General features: G+C 38.8%; 1 protein-coding gene and 1 long non-coding RNA gene across 4 annotated transcripts in view; one reads left to right on the forward strand and one right to left on the reverse strand.

The window, feature by feature from the left end:
* CHLSN (cholesin) overlaps nt 1-18,450 on the forward strand; it is a 125,000-nt gene that overhangs the window by 24,082 nt on the left and 82,468 nt on the right. The window lies entirely within an intron of this gene.
* Nucleotides 3,940-13,337, reverse strand: LOC139598070 (uncharacterized). Its single transcript, XR_011681797.1, has 2 exons — nt 13,090-13,337; nt 3,940-7,205 (listed from the first exon to the last, which is right to left on the reverse strand). It is a non-coding gene; the product is annotated as an uncharacterized lncRNA (long non-coding RNA).

An 18,450-nucleotide genomic window follows, 5' to 3' on the forward strand; every position in this document is an offset into this window, starting at 1 on the left:
AATACATTATTTGCTGGTTTTTCTGCAACACACTGTGCCTAGGAATAGAGGATTTTGGCAGTGCTATTAAAACAGTTTTTAAAGATGTTCTTTCATGATGGCTCTTGGTAAATAGTTTTGGAATCAGTTATTATTTAGATCAAAAGTTATTATTTAGAATGTTTGCGCAGATTGGTGCTGGTAAAATTATTTTGAACAGAAGATTTCCATTGTGTGTGGAATGGAGTGTTTTAATTCAGGGTGATGAGGACAGAGCCTAAAGTGTTTTGCTTTGAGATGTGTACAAATATGATTGCATTGTACGACTGGAATATTGTAAATGTTGGAAAAATCTTGTGATACCAGCTTTGAAGGTCTTAATTTTTTGCTGTCATGAAAGAACAGGATTAAAAAGAGTCTTTATTGTTGATTGTTGATCATGTGGTTCTGCTGTACTTAGTTCTGTCCTTCAGAGCTTCCACTGATCTTGCAAGGGCCTGAAGGATTTTTTACTTTTCTTCATGTGTAACGTTCACTTCTGGCTGTCCGTTGTTCGTTATTATGGGGGCCTGGATTTGATAATCAGCTGGTCTGTCTGTCCTTGCTTGTCTAGCTGTGAATATCAGCTAGATAAAATGTATAATTCTGAATGATAATTTTCTTGTTTGAATTCATGGTAAGAAATTTGTCATTTTGCTGTACATCCAGAGCTGTGAGGAAATTCTCTTTCAAACGACCTATGAAGTAGCTGTTTTCTGTGCTGTGAAGAACTGTGAAGCATGAGAGGTCATTTTTAGTATTATAGTAATTTTGTATATTATTATATTGTAATTAATGGGTTCTGTATTTCTCTAAATACTTTGTGAGATGATTGTGTGAATCCTCTGAATCCTGTTTCCTAAAACAGATCCCAGCATTTTCAGACCCTTGTTTATGCAGTCAAATTATTGTTACTGATTAATCTATCTTAAGCTCACTGTTTGTAATTTCCATATTCCATAAAATACTTCAAAGTATAGCAGCTACTGAAGATTGTACTTTTCCTCTTTCCCTGTCAGTATTCCCCAGGACTTTACAGTGACTGCCTTAATGATCCCTGGTCACAGTTGTGACAGTGTTGAGTCTTAAAGCTCCACCTGTTTTACCTTCCTGTGATGTTGCTGAGAAAATCTGTGAAAGCAACTGGTGCAGTAGCATTTGTATAATGTCAGACCTCAGTAATCCAGCCTTTAGAATTTTCCTGGTTTGTTTTTAGATAGCAGTCAATGTGTAAAGCTCTGTAAATGTCTCAGTAAACATGTCTAACACCAGAGAGTCTTTCAGAAGCACTGGTGCAGTTGTGATGTACTTCAGTGCACCAAGAGGCTTAATCTGGGGTATAATAGAAGTTATTCTGTGTAATTTAGCAGACTTCAACATATGTGCCTGTTACTGTGCTGCTGAAGGTGGCAGCTGAGGAGAAAGAAAGTGGGAGGTGTGAGTATGGGAGACAGCAGCATTGAGATGCATCCCAGCTCTTGTGCCAGCACTCTGTGGCAGCCTCTCCAGCTGGATAAACCCTCTAAGATGCAAGAGACTCCTGGATTCTGTCAGAAGTGTGGAAGTGTTTTGGGTATGAAGCTGTTGAGTCCTGGAGAAATTAGATCAGGGCAAGGGTATAGAAAGCTGAAGAGTAAGGCACTGTATTGCATGGAAGAGGAAGGAAGCAGAAATTAAAATTATGTTGGAATGCTTGCACTGTAATAAAACCATTTCAAAAGAAATAAAATTTGTGATTCTTCAGAAGAGAATCTCTTCTGGAACTATCTCTAGAGGAAATACAGGTGCTGTGGTACTGTTCCTGAGATTTTCCAGGTAGACTGATGTCCAAGTCCTCTCTCACCTTTTTCAACCTCTGAATGAAATCAGCATCCATTACCCTGCTCTAGAGCACCCTCATACTTATCCTGTCCAGCCTCAGTAGCAAATAATCTCTCTTGCAAATAATCAAACTTAGTTTGAGCTGGAATTAATTGTTTCTGTGCCTTCAGAAAAGCTTGGATGGAGTGTATTTTGTGTATTTAGGCTTTCCAGTTGCCAGTAATTCTGAGAATGCATTTTTCTTACTAAAAATAATTTTTAAAAGTTCAGCCTTTTCCTTTTGCGGGGACTACACCCATTCAAACCCATTCAAACTATTCTGGTAAAGCCTTTTTATTTTTCTTAAAGCATATATTGCAAAACTCTTAAGGGATAATCTAAAAATTCCACTAAATGGGGCCACAAAATATTGTCTAGTGAAAGATCACAGAATCCTAGAATGGTTTGGGTTGGAAAGGATCTTAAAGATCATCTAGATCCAAGCCCTCTGCCATGAGCAGGGACATCTTCCACTAAACCAGAGTGCTCAAAGCCCCATCATAGGACTTCAGGCTCTATTCAAATGCTGTTTTAAAAGATTTTTGCAAAACATCAATGATTTTTATTTTAGAAGCTGAGTGTGGCAGTCCTTTGCCGGGCGCTTTGTACCATGGAAGTGAAATGTACTCTTTCATTCTATCCATTAGTGAATTTATCTGTTGTGCAACATACATGGTGGACACATTATACAGAATACTTTGGCTGAATTGCTTGAGTTTTCTGCAGCTTCCTCAAAATCAAGATAAAGAATACTGAAGCCCTCTCAGTGTCTGTTAGTTTAATATGAGAATGTAACTAAGGGCAGGCTTAGAAATACATGTAGGGATGTAGCAGCTCGAGTTGTTATTCAATGTGCACGTTCAGTCTCTAGCTCAAATGTCGTTTGCAATGGGATCAGATCAAGTTTGAGCCAGCTGGTTCAGTAATGATGAGTCCTGAGTTCTTTTCCAAAACATGTTACCAGCTCAGAAATCCAAGATTTAATTTCAGCAGCCTGATAATTTCTCTTTGTCTACTGAACAGTGTTTTTTTCAAATGAAGACCAAAGTCATGGAAAGATACAAATATTACCAAGACAGAAGTAAAATATTCTCCTTTGAACTTTCCAGTAGATCCCTTCAGTTAATTTTGACAGCCTGCCTATAAAAATATATGCTGTGTTTCTTCTGGAACATACTGTTCACAACTGGGTGAAGCCTGGGAGAAGTGAGGGTTCAACTGAGCTGCTGGTTGCATAAGAGAAAAAAATCTCAGAGCATGGAGATTTTATTTTGTTCTTAAAAATATTCTTTAGATTATTAATTATTTAAAAAATATTACTTTTAATCTTAGCTAAAGCTGGTTTTTTCTCCCTCATATCTGTATTAGAAGGATTTTGGGAAACTGCTTGTGTTCCTTCCCTGTTGCACATAGGGGTGTTTGCTTTCATATTCTAGCTGGATGCAAATAGATTTTCTCTAGGACCACATGTTCATTGCCCTAAACTTTAATGTCAGCTCTGACTTTATCAGGACGAATTCTATGAAAACATTTATGTATTGCTGAAATTTATACTCTGAACTATTTGAGTTACTGTTTTGCATTTTTCAACCTCTTTCCTCCTGCTTACCTTTGTTTTCTCATATTCAGTTGCAAAGTCTTTTCACTGTACAGAGAGATTTCTTCATGGCAATATAACCAGCCATCCAGAAAATACTCAGGTTTTTTCCACGTGGCCAGGGAGGAGATCAGAGTACACATACTCACATCTCACAGATGGCTGCCAGGAGCTTTCCCCAGGACTGCTCACAGACTCACACACAGTTGTTCACTCTGCCAAGGTGGGCTCACTCTCAGATCCTACATCTGACAGTAGCTCCCTACAGGTTTTTTTCTCTGTGACACTTGGGTATGGCTCTGCTCTGGCTGTGCACCCTGCTGAGAGCATCATGAAGCACCTGTGTGCCCTGCCCAACCCTGTGGCTCCTCACAGGTGTGTTACTGGCATTTAATCACATCACTTTCCAGGTCCCAGCCAGCTTTTACTGACTCAATTTTCTTTTAGGCACCTTTCAAAGCAACTCAGAAACAACACAATATTTATTCTTTTATCCTTAAATATAAAATGTATGGAAGCTGTAAGTAAGGTAGAAACATTTGCACATCATTCCCATACTACAAAATATCCTCCTCATCCACAGTGGAGCTGAAACTCTGACTTTCTGAGCTGGGATAAACAGCTTGCATCTTCTGAGATATTCTTTCACTCAGTCTGTGAGCTTTTTCAGTGATGTACAGCTCCTACAACTCATCTCTTCAGACTTCTTTCTGCAAGGCTGATCTTTGCTCTGTGTTGTTTAATCTCCCTCTTCTCAGGTGCAAAACAAAACCTCTGATGCCATCTGAGAATTCCTTTCACAAGTATGAAATTGGCTCTTGTGTTCAAAGAGATGATTCTTATCTGCCTACTTCCTTTCTGACCACGTTCTATAATGATCTGTTTATATGTAGAGTTCTTTAATTATCCATCTGTTCGTGCTGGCAGCAGAACAAAATTGAACAGGGAACAGGCTGACACAATGTAATGCAGACATCTTACCAGCTGATTTTTACATCTTGTGGAAATGTTGGTCCTTACAATCATAGTCGGATTACATATTGCCCTTTATTTGCATGTGATGCAGTCATGGTCCATACTTGTCAGGATTTGGATGTCCAAGATTAGATCCATATCTCTAGATACTTGATCTGTATTCTGCATGATTATTGTTCTTCCATTTCTGCATTTGGCTGTTGGCTTGTGGAAGATGTTCATCTTGATCAATCAGTTCCTGCTGTTCTCTCTTAGGCAGCCCATGCTGATTTACACCAGCTCCCCACACAAATCTGGAAGACCCCATCAGGAAGATCTTTCAAAGGATATAACTGCAAAAAACCCCTCTCAGTTCCATTAGCACCTGAGTTTCATACAAAGGCACAGATTGAAGCATCAAAATAGCTTTTCTCAGAACTCTTCAAGTTACTTTCTCATTACAGTGCTGTATTTTTGTAACTTTGCCATCTGAGTCTACGTCATTATCCAAGTTTTAGTACAATTCTGTGCTTTTCCTGTTTCCGTTCTCTCCACTTTTTTAACAGAAGATGAAGCCGAAGCCAAATGCCTAAGGTGGCTCCTGGCCAGATTTGGTGGCAGTAATAGTGTGCTCAAAGCAAGCATTTACAGCTTTGCACCTACATCTCAGCCTGCATCAGCTACTGATCCTGCAGGGCTTCATCCAAACTCCTGCACCACAACTGTTTTATTCTAATTCAGATTTTTTCCTCTTTTTGCACCATTTACCCATCAACTGTCATCTTAATGTACAATGCTTGTCTCTAGCAGAGCCTTGATTCCAGTTAGGAACTGGGGCTCGGGTTTTGTTTGCCTTATTAAAAATACACCTCAGTTCTGCTGTTCTGAGCTGGCTTTTCTCTGTTTTTCACTTTGTGTATTACTGAAAATGTGGCTCTTCCAATGACTTTGTACTTCTGAATGAACTCATCAGGAATGGCTTAAGTCAATCATTGCTGTAAGTCTAAATGCAAAGTAGAAGCTGAGAGTACATTAACAAAAAGCTTTCATTCTTGCACAAAGTTTTAATTAGCCATCCTATTGATCTTTCCAGTTCAGTGCCTCACAAAGGACCCAAAGCTTTCCTTTATGGTCCCATGTTTCTGTTAATTTGATTTCTTTCTTTTTTTTTTTTTGGCACAGGAATTCAGACAAAAACTTCACTGCTGCTGCCACTAGAATTATATATACCAGTGTTATAGAAATACATAGTTTGAAGAGTAAGAAGTCAAAGGAGGAAGCACACCTGAGAAAATGCTCTGACTAGAGATTTTGACCTTTATTCAAAGTTGCTTCCTGCCACATTTTTGTTTGCAGCTCTGCTAGGGCATTGATATTGCAGAAGCACAGTTCTATGGCAACAGTACTCATCTTTCCACCTGACTTTGAAGCAATGGCTTGCAGAGAAGTAGATTATTTAAATATACATGTATATATGAAAAAAAACCCAAACAGCCCCAGACCCTGGAAGTTTTCTTACAGATTCCACTGTGAGTACTAGAACTGACCATCTTTTTTCTTCCAGTACTGCTATCTGTAAGATAGGCCAAGTTTGAGTTCTAAAGAAGGAACAATTGCCCTTTTTTTTAAGAAGTAAAAAACCAAACCAAAACCCACAAGCTAAAAAGCAAAGTGCATTGACAGTTGTTTAGAAGAGCAGGTATTACTGAGACCCACTTTGAATGGCTGGGGCTGATTCTGGTATTTCAAGGTGATTGTTGGCAGGGGTTTTCCTTCGGCACCTCTCGATGACTTCAAATACTTCAGCGTTGCAGGGTTTATGAAGAAATAGTATAACTACCAAACTAGCACAGCTCTCACAGAACAGCACTATTTCTGCAATGTTCATCACAAGCTCATTCTTTGTTGTTCCAATGCTCCTCTGCAGTTTCAGTGCTGTCCTGAAGAGAATCATGACGTTATAAAACAGGCGGCAGACAAACATTGTCGCGCTGATCGTGTACACGGCGGCGTAGGTGCGGATGTGCTGCTGCAAGGATGGAGCTCCTGCAGGTGCTTCTTTAGCCCACAGAACAGTAAAACAGAGGATCTGGAGTAATGACGGGATTCCAAACCCAAAGATGAATTTAACAATCTCATATTCAGGCCATGCAAATAATGGATCCAACTGGCAGTGCACTTCCAGGTGGTAATTATCAGCGCCAACCAGCACTGCCTCTGTCAGGGACAAACAGAAGGTGCATGAGAGTACAAGCCCAACACACAAGATGGGTCTTTGGGTGGCTTTGCAGAGAGCAGTTGATGGTAGAAATCTCTCCAGTAATAGTGTGAAAAGTGTCAAAATGAAAACATACTGAGAATTGAAATAACCAAAGTTGAAAAAAAATGACAGTACGCTACAGGCAAGGTGAGTTGCTGTTAAATAGTCAGGTCTGCTGATGACAGTAAAGGAGAAAAAAATCATTATGATATTGCTGAGGGTGAAGTATAGGAAGTGTAGAAGTAAGTCCAAGCTTACTCTTTTGTTCTGCAAATGATTCTTTATGAAAATTATCAAAATACATATGCCAGCTATTAATCCAGTGGGTACAAAAAGGGCAATGTAACAGTGCATAACTCTGGATATGATGTTTTGAGAAGTTATGACAGCTTCAATTTCTTCTGGGGAATTGAAAATCTGGCTCTTGCTTGGGTAGCTGATCCACGTCATGTTGTGAGAAGTCATCCTGCTTTCCACACTGTGCTTATTTTCTGTTCAACGGTGTTTGAAACTGAACTGGAAAAGGAAGGTGAAACAAGTTTTAAATTACAGTTTTAATGCCTGTTTTTGCATTGAATATATTATGTGCAGTCAGGTGTATGAACCATTTGTTCAGACTAAATGCAGTAATTTCTTGGTGGATTTTACGCTCCTGTGTTATTACCCAAGTTAGCTTGAAATTATTTTTAACCAGAGAAATCTGCCTTTTTATTTTTGATGTGGTTTTTGCTCTTACCACTCCCTGCTTTTCCTCACTTGTTACAGCTCAGCTTTGTGGACAGCCAGGATCCAGCCCACTCATGTTGCCTGTGGAATATATGGAATATTGGCTGTTCAGTGGGTGAGGAAGGAGCTGGCTCTGTTTAGGTGGAGCTGCTTTTCCTCCCCATCTCGCCAAAAAAGGCCAAGGCAGTTTGCAGGGCAGTCCAGTGTGTGGGCAGCAGCTCCAGCCACAAAAAGCTCCACTGTCCTGTCACAAGGGTGGGAATTTTGTATCATTTGAACCCAGCTGCAGTCTCACACCACATACTGAGGAAAATGCAAAGATAATCACAATATGAGGCATGAGCCACATTCCTTTCTTTGTTTTAGTTTTGCTTCCTTTCTGTTCTGAAAAAAAGCTTTTCATAGCTGCAGTCTGTGCTGAGGAGCCTGTATAAAATTAATGAGAGTGTTTAAGAAGTGTTAGGAACAAACTGCTTTTATGCCAAAATATCTGTATACATTAATAACGCTGTCATTTCTTAGATGTAGCTGTTGCATAAAACAGCAAAAAATAATGCTTTTCTGCATGCTCAACTTTGAGAAAACAATTACTGGTGCATTATAAGCCTGTTGATAAAGTTTTAGCAAGGGCCATTTGTTACAGCTGCATTATAAATTCCTGGAAATAGGGAATTTTGAGAGTAATATGGTTAGGCTGTTAGCTGTAATGACTCTGTGATATGTTGATACAATGATTTTGTTACTGTATAAATGCTTGGTGGCTCCTTTTCTTTTAAGCCAAAAAGCTTTTATGAGAACATCGTATGTACTTGTGAAAAACTGTAATGGATATGGATATATGCATTTTCCAGATCACCTAAAAGCATAATTAGCTCAACTTCTAAGAGGCAATTTCTGTGCACCTTGTACTGATTGATACAGAAAATAACATACCTTTTTTAGTTGCAAAGATTAAATATATTTAAACATGAGATAATGAACCCACTATTCCTCATTAATTTGGAACGTCTGATTAAAGATGTTCCTCAGCACTGGAGAAAGTTAAACAAACAGGCATTTTTACTATATAGAGTGTTTTCTGGAGAAAAAAATATTTTTTATTCACAAATATTCCAATTTTGTGTTAGACTTTGGTGTTTTTGCTTTGTTCTGTTTTACCTAAAGCTGGTCTGAACAAGCAGGCAAAGACAGGACCATGGAGTTCTCCCTGCAGAAGTTTCTATAAGTCACAGTGGCAAGAAACTGCATACTTAGTTGTGCATAATGCCTTTTCCATAGGGGGATTCTAGTGATGTTAACTCTTAAAATGAAAGTAATGTTAAATTGGTAAAAATTCATAGAGATGCATTAATGTTTTTAAGCAGTGCTCATTATAGATAAATCAGTGTCTTAATACTGTTTGACAGTTAATTTATGGTTGTTACCTCTGACACTACTTCACATTTCTGATGTTTCTAATCTCTCCTCAAAATTGGAATTCTAATACTGGTTTTAATTAGAAAAGTTGACTTATCAAAGTGGCTTTGATTAAATGTGTATGTAATCTTATATAATTATAATTTCATTTATAGAAAAGCGTGGAGTTATGTTTTGATTTAGCAGTGTTCTTTGTTCCTTTTTAAAGACAGAGTTTCTTCCTTTGTAGAAAAAGTTATTTTCTGAGAGATTGCACTACAGGAAGGACTGGAGCACCCAGGGAAGATGTTTTGTGTTACAGGTGGTCTTGCAGGTGGGCTGGTCAGACTCTGTGCCAGCCTCTGAGCTGGGGTGCACCATGTAGGAAAGAACTGATGGGCAAAACAGGCACAAGTCTCTGAAGCAAGTTAAGAGTCAACATAATTTTCAAGCTTAAAAATAGTTTATTAGATATAAGAAATTCTTGTGTGTGAAACTTTAACTTCTGCAGTTCATGTCTTCCTTAATAATTGGGAAGAGTCTCAAGGATGAAGGAAAATGTAAGCCAAATTTTGATCTTTTGTTAGGAGAGAGATTTGAAGCTTAATCTGGTGAAGGATTGTGGCCACTTCAGCATCTGAGAAAGTCTGTTATCATCCCACAGTGTAGATTCAAGGTCAGGAAATATTTACATTTAGAGCTGTTCCACCAGAGCCTCTGGTGTTACCTGCAAATTCCATCAGGCCTTTTGCAGGGCTGAATGGAAGAATTCAGTTCTGGTACTGTGAACATCTCCATTATCTTCTCAACAACTTCTATGGGCCACCTAACTGTGCTCACTGTCTTTGCAGAGAACCTCAGAATAATTTAGCAACATTCAACTTTTTTGGTAACATCATTGCAGAGGAAGCAAAGGCCATAGTTTGGGGTTTCACAGGAAATCATATGGCCTTAATGTCATATTACAGGGGGGAAAAAAGATACCAAAACTTGGATAAATGTGCTCAGGACCTGGCCTTGGTACTGATGCTGGGTTCAATTATGACCATAGCAATGTATTTTTAATTTTATTTAAATACCCTTTGGGCATTTAAAACAAAGTAAGGCTTAATGCAGCATATTCCAGTAACTGCAGCTTACTGTGCAAGCAAGTGCAGCACCTTGGTTTCTCTTCCTGTAGCCACCTGCTTGCACACTGTGGTGTGTTATGACAGCCCAGCAGTGTTAAGCAGAGGCTGAGGATGTGTTTTGCTCTCATTTGCTGTCAGGACGGGTGACTGAAACAGTTTCAGTTGCAACCACAGACATAACATTATTGTGAAATAATGAACATTGATGCTTCCTCTCCATCTAAATATTATTATGTTCACCTAAGTGTATGTCTTGTAAATTACCTCATCTGAGGAAGGGTTTAAACTGAACAAAAGGTATCTCTTTAGACTAGAATTAATATGCTCACTTTGGGGAAATAACAGTGCAACTAAATATTTATAATTATAATCAGTGATATATATCAGAATACTGAGCTAAGGAAAAATTTTTAGCTGTGCTGTTTTAAAGGCAATCACCTTGGGATTCCCACACAAACAAAATTTTACCAAAAGAGCAAGCTGTTTGCAGCTTTGCTGTGGCTAGTCAGTGTGAGTATAAATCTTTTTTTGAATTCAATAAACTGTTTATTACAGAAGAAGAAATATCTCCTAGCAGTTTGTAGCCAATTCTGAAATATTTTTAGTTTGACAAATAAGATTAAAGTCAATGCTGTAGTTATTAACTTTCCCCCTTAAATTATTCCTAGAAGCTTAAAAGAATCACAGTGATAATGTCAGGGACTCTTTTCATATTTGGTTCTGGTGTCTCTCTATTAAAAAGAGCAAATGGCAATTTGGAGCTCAGGTAGGAAAGGCTCCTGTGCAGGGGGGACAGGCAGACATGGCCAGTTCTTCCTACAAGCTGAATCACACCTGCATTCCCTCTAAAAGGGTCACCTGTACATTTCTGACTTCCTGACAGTCTGATTTTTTTTCTTTTTATTATTTTGTCTCTTCATAATGATTCCAGTGAAATTTGAGGGTACATACCACTTTCCAAGATGCATTGTTCACCACCTCGTGAAGTGGCTGCATTAGGGTTTTCAGTTGGGCCCCACCAGAACAGCCTGACTCCCCTGCAGCCTCTGCAACTGATGGAATTGGAACAGTCCCAGATGGCACAACCTCTCTGGTTTTTTTGTTTGTTTGTTTGTTTACATCACTATGAGTAGCTTTAGAGATTCCTGTGACTGTAAGGTGCTCATCTATCATGTAAAGCAGCTCTTAGAAATTATCTTTCCCCTTTTAAAACATTCCCAGAGCATCAAGTTCATGCTTAGAATAACAATGGGATGAAGGAGCTCACTACTTCTGCTGTAGTAGTATTAATGTTTGTAATTTTTTTCAGACTACTGGTAGTACTAATTTAATTTATAATAAAATATATGTTCCATGGGAGCAGCAGAGGGTGGCTTATTTCTCACATGATGTTTTATTTCAGAGTATTCATACAGCTGGCCACATTTTTTTTTCAAAATACTTAGAGTTTCCATCATAAAAATATAGGGGATTTATTATGTCATTTTCCTCTGCTGTGAGAAGATCTCGTATTCCCTCAGTTCTTGTCTGGTTCTTGGATTTACTGCAGAGACATTCTTTTTTTTTTCCTCAAAATGCACGTAATGTTTATGTTCTGCTGTGGTGTGGGTGGAGGGTGAGACAACAGCAGTCAAGTCCTCAACTCTTTACTGGAATGTGTCAGCTTACAGTGCAAACACCTCAAGACCCAAATGATTTTTTTTTTCTCTCTTGCAACATACTATGACATAAACTGACTTTTTAATTTCCTTTGAGTCACGGTAACTATGGCAGAAGCCAGGTCTATTTCTGTTTGTTTTGTGATTCGTTACTGAGGAAAACTTGCAATATGCTGCTTGGTTTATCTCTGTGTTGTCATGCTCCAGTATTTTGTCCCTTTATCTCAGGTCCCTCTTACTTTAATTTGCTATCAGTCATGTCACAAATCCCTCCTTAATGTCATGTGGCCTCACTTTTTTCTTGTTTTTTTTTTTCCTCTTTCCATCCCTTTTTCCTCCCTATAATTCAGCAGTTAAAGCAAATATGTTTGATTTTCACTTTCTGAAGCACAGTGAATACATTCCCCTTCACTTCCATCACAGTGAGCACAGTGTTCAAAAAACGGTTTAAAAATAGCAAGTTGTGAAAGGACTTTCAGTGCTGAGGGGACCTAGTCCCTAAGATTCCACTGAGTTTGGGTTCCCCATCCCCACTTCAATGTTTAACTTTTGCAAAAGGGGAGGTTTCAAGGAGACTTGTGTTTATTTAAAGTCTAGAAGGAAGAGCTCCTAAGGCAGGGGAGTTTCTCCCTGGCAGCCAGAACTCTTCCTCTATAAAAGGTTTGGTAGGGCAGTCTTTCTGCACTCTGTCACCAGCCTTTAGAAGGAAAATATTCTTTCCTCCAGTCATAAAGCAATACACATAACATTGCTGGTGAAGCTCTGCTGTTGGTAGGGATGTCCTGCAGTGACTTTAGATAACACGTGATGTGGGGAGAGGAGATGTCTTTTCTGTTCACATTATGTCTGCCAAGTTAAAAGATGAGGGGCAGCTTGCAGTATATGAGACCAAAATATAAAATACTATGTTCATCTTTCTTCTAAGAGCTCAGTTCCTGCTCTTGGGCAAGTATTTGAAGTCGTAAAGACTGAAGAAATCCTACCCTTAACTTGTGGAAAAGTAGCAGTTCCTTAGAAACCGAAAGCTTTTGTTTTTACTTTTCTAGAATATAAAGGAGCTAACAGTGACTTAAACATAATCCCCGAACTGTTTCCTGTCCTATACAATGCCTGTAGTGGGGTTAAGATCATCTGACAATGTCCATCCTTTAAAAGACTGGTTTTAGGCAATGGTTGGAGTCGTTTGTCCACACAACTGGACAGTATTTCATCATCCACCTCCCATTGGTTCAGCGGGAGTGAAGTACTTACTGGAAAACAGTCTTCACGTTTTCTCTACTTAATGCTCAGTTTTATCACAAATTTCAGCCTCATTATACATTTCTGCTTTTGTAGGACCTCTCCCAGATACAGTATTTTACTTTGTGTAGTTCAAATGTTGCTAAAAAAGGGAAAACTAACAACTTTCAATTTAAAACTAGCAACCTTAGCTTTACTGTTTGAGCCTCTTGAATAAAACATTGCATATTTAAAGTAATATAAAGCACTTACCTTTTCGAGGAATTGTTCCACAGAAACAACAGGCTGAGCCTTTCACTGAGAAATGGCAGATGAAACACAATTATTGTTTGGAGCTTATAGCCCTTTCTATTTCTGTAGAAAGCAGAGTGTGTATATTACAGTAACTTCTTCAGCTGCTGTACATCACGGTGAAGAATCCAGGCGCTTGCTGACTAAAAACTGCAGTTCTGTAGGGGAAACAGGAACTTGGCTGAAGTCATTCAAACCATAAACGTTGCATGTTTAGCAAACCTATGGTTTCATCATCATGTGACTTTAAAGTTCAGATTCTCCTCTGCAATGAGATATTTTAGAACAGAAAAGTAGTGTTTGTCCCTGCCATTTCTAAGTATGTGAGGCCATCCAGTGGATTTTTTTCTCCTGTTCATGAAGTAATCCTATGCTCACTGGCCAGCCTTTGCAATTGCATTTTTTCCCCGTGCGCTGTGTGAAGTGCTAGAGGTCTAGAAAAGGAAAAGCCTGTGCAATAAAAACCACACCACGCCCTTTGCTTAATACAACAAAATCTCCACACAAAGCAAGGCACGTCAAACCTTAAGATCCCTGCTTAAAATAGGTGTATTTCTATTTTTCCAAGGGCTCTGACTCTTGGAATACTCCTGTTACTGTGTACATGCAATAAATTATTTTTCCAGATGCTCTGCAATGACCATGAGGTGTTAAAAGACAAGACTTGGAGTATGAAGGATGTTTTGGGTCTGGCTCAGCATCAGTCAGTGGCTGTGTTGAATAGTGTTCTTAAAACCTCAGATATAAATAAGCAGAAAGGGTTGGCTCATGGTTTTTTTTAGTGCAGCCTGTCTGGCTGGGATGTATGAGTAGCTTCATGTTTTCCTATACCAGCTCATGGGGAAGGGCATTTCTGTTGTAAACTTTCAGTAACCTGCAGTGGCTTTTGTGGGTTGAGAGGGTAGTTTGTGACCAGTTCATCAGCACTCTGTTTTCTTGGCTTCCCACTTGTTGCACTTTAACAAGGCTCATTGAAAAACACATGGAACCTGCCAAAACACTTGAAACAAGTGAGATGAGACAAATGTGTATGAGTCTGAATTTCAAAATCAGAGTTGTGGATTACCTGGAGAAGATATTTTAGCACTTGGTCTACATTTTGAGCTGAAGGTTAGCACTACTGCTCCAAATACTTCCTCGAGATTAGAGGTAGACTGGATGGAGGGTCTTGGGTTCCAGCAGTAGCTCAGAAACGTTTCAGTTTTCAGGTTGAAGGTTCACATTTTTTGTGAGGCAACTATTCTCTCAAGCAGTTCTTCAGTAGTTCAGGGGCTCTGTGAAATCTGATTTCCAATGAGCTTTATTCAGAATACTGTAATTCACACAGAGCCTTTGGTTTTGATCATCATATGTAGCAGTCTGTTGGACTAGGTAAGTTGTTTATTGTTTCCTTTTTATTTACAGTAGTTCCTCCAAACTGTTACAGAAAACCTTGGGCAAAGGGGCAGTGTAGTGCAGGTGTTTTGTATGTAAATTTCCCTGTGAGCTGTTCCCTCATCCAGGCTCATTCTGACAATTAATTCTTATAGTTGAGAATGGTAAAGAAAAAATATGCATTGATGCATTGTCATTCCATGCAAATCAGATGATTCTTTTATTTTTCTGTTGGTTTTTCAGTAAAGATGCAAATTTCAAGTGTCACCTTATTCTTTCTAGGACTCAGGGCTGTGCAGAGAGCGCAGCAAACTATGTAGGCATAGTGAAAAGATTGTTTTTGAAATTGCTGAAAAATTTCAGGAAGGTTTTGATCATCAACTTAACTTTTTAGCTTCCAGAATGGATCGCTTGTGCACTCAAGGCAATGCTGAACAGTTTCAACATGGTTTTGTTGCTGTACTTTCCACTGAAGTGCTTTGAATAGGCCCATTATTGATAACCCTGGGCTCTGCTGGGGGCAGGCTGGAGGGGGAACTAAAATTATTTATTGGCTGAGGGCCAGGAGCAACTGGGGGTTTATATCTTTTTGAATTTGCCTTAGGTGGGTGTATGCAAGGATATCTGGCTGTGCCCTTGGTGTTTATTAGTAAAAGAGAGGCAAATCAATGACTGGATGAATGTGAGGAATATTCAAAGCACTCTTGACAAAGGTTTCAGTGACTCTGAGTTAATGAGCAGTCGGTGAGCAAGGAGTAAATCCTGTGCAGAGATAAGCCCTGACACAGCAGAGCTGAGGCCATGTTTCCTGTTACTCAGTAACTTCACCTCTGACAATGCATGGGCTGGATAAGCACAGCTCCAAGGGAACTTATCCACTAAGACAAAATTGTATAAATAGAATCGGAAAAGGGAAAAGAGAGAAGCTATTTCTTACACCTTCCATCTTGAAAAGGTAATCAGAGAGCAAGCTCCCATCTTTAAAATGCATTCACCTTTACAGACATTAGTTCATACTTTGTCTGAAACCTGTATTAAACATCATTATTCAGTGCTATTTAGGGAGCAAGAACATGTTTCCTACTTGGAATCAGGTGCACATAACACAACACAATGTCAGAATTGTACACAGCTTGAGAGACTCACACATCAGAAAGCATCACATTTTACATCACATTTTACAGGTGGAGAAACTTGGCTACTGAAGAATTTCCAAGGTGATGGAATAAGTTAAAAGCCAGAGGAGAAATAGAGGTTAGAAAATAAAAGTTTCCCAAATATATTTATTCTGTTTAGACTTTCCTGATTCCCATCTCGATAGCTGCAATTCTGCCTCATCTACAGAAACAAAAGAATTTTTGAGGTATGTTAAGAGCTCCCAGGTGGAGTTTCAGCAGCAGCTTGCTGTGCTGTTACTGTCACAGTTAATGTGTTAGTAAAAGAAAAGCAAAATATTGCTGTTATGTGACCAGTTGCATCTTTCCTTAGAAAAAACAATAAACCAGTTTGTTTAATTTGCTTAAATGGTCACAGGGTGCAAGTCATATGAGAGTAGTGGCAAGCAGACTAGTGCTCAGTTGTGTAAAGGTTTCACAAAGCTCCAGAAAATGGTTAAGTGATTGTATTTGGGATGATACATAATGTCATAACTATTTATATTTATGGATTTATGGATTCATGATTTTTTGGTGAAATTTCTTAGCATGTATTAATTTACTTGCTGTCAGTGGAAAAGGTTGATGTGTGATAATGATGGAGGCAGAAAAGGTGAAGTTACAGAAGTGAAATATTTGTGAGATGCTGTGGCAATATTTAGGGATACATGTACAGCCACTAACCACCTACAGTGTGCTGTGGTGGGCAAAACTCAGGTTTATTTTTGAACACAACTGTTCATATGGCAAAATAAATGTCTCCAGTACTGAGTGACAGATGTTGCTATAAAGAAAGCAGATGTGAATTACTTTTTTTTTTCTGACACCAATAATTTCTCTTAATTGACCCATATTACTGATGTGTTTAGCAGAGCACACATCCCTGACAGTAGGCTTAATTTGAAGTAAAGGCTCAAGAGAAACTTCTCCATCTTGTCTAACAAGCACTGTTCAGTGTGTCAGCTTGAGATGCTGCAGCCATGGAGATTTCAGTCTTTTTAGTCTCTGGCTTCAGGCAGATCCATCCTGTGAGTGTTGTGGAGATGGTGATCCTGTCTTGCTCATCTTCCTTCTGACCAGTCCTGATCAGCTGTTCAGCAAAGAGCTGCAATGCTCAGTTGAGCTTTAGAGCTCGTGTTTGCTTGGTGCTGCATCAGGGAGCCCCAGGGTGACCACAGATGACAGAGCAGAGGCTGCAGCAGCCTGCAGGCAGTCCAAGGACTGGACTGGATTCTCTGGGGCACTGATTATTCTTTGGGAGCTAATCCTGCATGAGGAGCCCAAAGTTTATTTTCAGACCACACTGTTGTCTTCTTCTCTCAGTTAACATTTCTTTTCTTGCCTTTTGGATGTAATGTTATTAAGAAAACCATGCTTTTGTAGAATGATAGGATTGTTTTGGAATATTAAATGACTGTTATTGCCTATACCCCAGTGTATTATGATGAAAAGCAGTTGCTTTGTTACTGGAATTTTGAATGAGGCAATACACTGCAATTTTGTTTCTAGGAAGTTTTTCATCAACTGTCATATATTTCCACCTTAATTTTTCCTCTATTGTTGTTGTGTAAGAAAAAAATATCTTGAGTGTGGGATATAAGCCACTGTGTTAGTCAAAGATTGCTTTGACTCTATTCATCTGAGCTTAAATATTGGAAGCTCTTCTTTGTGGCATTTTAAGACACTAAAGTCACTTACATTAATGCAATACCTCCAAATTCCTGGGGGGGGAACCCCTAATTTTTGAGAGGAATATCTGTTCTAAGGCTTTTGCTACATTGATGCACAGTTACCAGTCACACAGTAAAACTGTTCTTGTGAAAGGCCTTGCTGTTAATTTTATATATGTTTAGTCTTACTTGACAGCAAGCAAATTTGTGGCCTTGATTAAAACATTGTAGAATATGAGGCCTTTGACATTAAAAAGGATACCCCTCCTCCAAAAAACCCAAACCCACCAAACCCCAAAACATGAGGGAAGTTGTACAGAGAACCAAGAGTTGCTAGTTGGAACAAAGTTAAAGGAATCTCGTTTATGGGTTCATTTTAGAACAAAAGAACCTCACATGGCTTTATTGTATTATATTCCCTGCATGTTTGGTTTAGGAAGGGATTGTCTAAGTGTGGTTTTTAAAATGGAATTCAGATGCTTATGCTTATTTATAAGGTACATGGAGCCATGTGAATTTGTAAAATTTGATGGTCTTGCTCTCTCTGCTTGGATGGGGTTACAGAGCCCAGGTTGCTGATGTTTATCCATAAGCACTGGTTATTGATGATTATCTGCACCTCAGAGGCTGGTTGTAAATCAACATTTCTTCCTTTTTTCCTAGAACAGCCATGCTTAGTGTGATTGCTGCCTTCTCATCTCAGGGTTCTTTGCCTGTGGTTCACTATTAGTGGTTTTATTACTGCCTTATTTGAGCACTGTTTGTAATGTAAGTTGTTTTATAAACAGTGTTTTATTATTATTGCTATACAGTAATGTTTCTATCAATCTCAAAATAAATTCCTCAATACAGGTAAATCATCTGTGTAACTCAGCTACAAGAGCTCAAAAATTGCCTGTATTTCAAAATAATATTCTACTAAAGGGTGGGAAAAAGCTTTTTCTAATAGCAAGTTTCAATAAGAGAGCTGGTCTCTGCATAGCACTGCAGGTGCTAAATGGTTATTTAATTGCACATAGACTGGACCTGAAAAATATCAGTTCTCTGTTAATTAATTTAGAAATCTATTTCATTGTGAACTAGTGAAACCATACTTAATTAGAAAGAATTACAATGCTCTGGAG

The sequence above is a fragment of the Agelaius tricolor genome, unplaced genomic scaffold (genome assembly GCF_023055355.1).
Source record: "Agelaius tricolor isolate 1412-34295 unplaced genomic scaffold, bAgeTri1.0.p SCAF_19, whole genome shotgun sequence".
In the NCBI taxonomy this organism is placed as follows: domain Eukaryota; kingdom Metazoa; phylum Chordata; class Aves; order Passeriformes; family Icteridae; genus Agelaius; species Agelaius tricolor.